Source organism: Phodopus roborovskii, unplaced genomic scaffold (assembly GCF_943737965.1).
Source record: "Phodopus roborovskii unplaced genomic scaffold, PHOROB, whole genome shotgun sequence".
Taxonomy (NCBI): Eukaryota; Metazoa; Chordata; class Mammalia; order Rodentia; family Cricetidae; genus Phodopus; species Phodopus roborovskii.
This window is the reverse complement of record NW_026126475.1, coordinates 1519036-1521416: the sequence shown is the minus strand read 5'-3', so window position 1 is coordinate 1521416 and position 2381 is coordinate 1519036.

The following is a 2381-nucleotide window of genomic DNA, read 5'->3' as shown; positions in this document are numbered from 1 at the left end:
TGAAAGAATTTAAAAATTACATCTTTAAATATGTAAGCTGTTGACATTTTTATGTATCATCGATTCCTGGGCAGACTTGCCAGGTATGAAACTGTATGCTGTCATCACACAATTTTAAAATGCCATCAGTTAATCGTCAGATTATCATACTGTCTTGCGTGATGAATTCTGTTGGCTTGAACTCATCACAAGCACCTGAATCTCTGTGGTGTTGTGACAGGACGTGAGATAATGGGCCCAATTCTGGCATAGCAGTAGTTGCCACAATGTTGATAACAGCTGAAAATATGGATACAGCAGGGGCAACACCAGCATAGCTGAGAGAGAGATGTTCCTCCGTGTTCTGAGTCGTCATCTTTTTGCCAGGTCTCGGTGATGGTGCCGACCTCCTAGTGCCACTCCTTCTTCTCATGGCAGATCACAACCGGTCCGAAGATGTGGAGGAAGAGCAGGTAGTCAACACACAGACCACCGTGCCGGCCTTGATGAAGTCCTTGTACTTCTCGGAGGGCACCGTGCAACATTCTGGACACAATCACCCAGCATCCCTCGTACTCTGGGAGATGCATAGATCATTCAGAAAACGCTCTGCCCATGTCTACAACTTTCCTAACCTTGTCCCTGACAGGTATTTGCACCCTAACCGTAATCGGTGATGGCACTTTCTCTCGTTTGCATAATTTAAAGAAGTAAATAAGTTAGTAATAGCTAACTGTCACAATAAATAGGGGATGTAGCATTTTACAGGCAGGGAAGCATGGCCAGACTCCATTCATGAAGGATGTCATCATCACCAATTGAGTCAATGAATCATAAAGTGTGTAGATATTGCACATTATCTCCACAAGAGGGAGCTTTACAGGTCTCTTCATGGAAGGGAGGATTGTTGCTTACATAACTATACAAATATTTACATTATCCTGGGGATTAACACAGATTGTCAGTTTAAAGTAATTAATTATGTAATTAGGTGATCTGTGGCACCAGATTCCAGGTGTCATGGACGATAAAATCATTGTTTTATATAACTAAATAATCAAATAATGAGTTCATGTAACATCATCCACTTCCCTAAGGTGGCTCCAAACCAGGCTCATGAACGATGCTGTCGTGATTAATTTAAATATTTTAACTACATAATTGATATTAAGATGGTCTATAATAATTGCCTCCCACATTGCGTCACCACAATCCACTGATCATGGATTATCTAATGTCCAATTTTAATAAACAAATAACAACATAATCAGAGGATGAAATGGTCTGCCAGGCTCCACACAATTGAGTCTCAGTTGACTCCCACATGATTGTGGGAAATTCCAAGTTTCATCCCTTATTTAATCGCAGAGCAGAGTAGTAACATGTTTAAATGCTGAACTCTCATTGTGTATGCAGGGTTTTTAGAAGATATCACATATTTAATGTTGGACGGCTGCCTCAAAAAGAGATGGACTGAAATCTAACAATCGCTAAGTCTACTCTAACAAACGGATTATCACCTTCCTGAAGGAATTCAACAATGTCAAACTCACCATTTTGATGAATAATCGTGAGTCTTATTATCTTTTGTTCCATAGTTTTACTTCTGAGGAGAGAGAGTATTCATAAACAGAAGTCTCTGAACTGTTTCTCCACAGCCTATGTTCTCTGATGATTAGGTAATCTTGCATTTGGTAACCAGTAAAAGCTGTAGGCAAACTTCCAGAGGTATGGCTATGACTTGGTTAGGCGAATCATATGCTGTCATGAAAAGTTTTAGGAGATAGTTATCTTGGGAGACTGTAATGTCCCAAGATAACTCTTTCTCGAAGCTGCTCTCTCGTCCTTGGACCATGCTACCAGGATACAGAATGCAAGCAGGGTTGCCAGGCTACATTCATGAGCCAACATTCTGTCACATTCTAGTGCCCCTCCCACAGGCTTAAAGGAGAATACCCAACAATGAACTAACCTTACAGCCTCACTGAGTTTCTCACAAAAACAAAGCAGGGCTCTTTCTTTTGAGTTCTACATATTTACCCGTCTCTCAAGCTACAACATGCCTATAGTGACATAAGAATGAAAACGAAAGCATCATTGTGCCATTCAAGTACAATGATGAGTATTTTAAACCTGTTTTCTATGCTTCAATTTGCTAATTTCTAGAATGGAAACAATACAGTTAATCGCCTCTACCATAATCCTTTTCTCTTTATTGAAAATAAAATAAACTCCTCTTCATCCTCTTACCATTAGAGGAGCTTGACCCCATGGTTTCTCAGAGTTGTGTAGATTTGCATTAGGCTGATGATTAAGGATTTTGAGCAGTGTCTTCTGTTTCTTTCAGTCATTTTGGATTCCTCAATTGACTGTTCTCTATTAAGTCCTGTACCCCTCTTTCT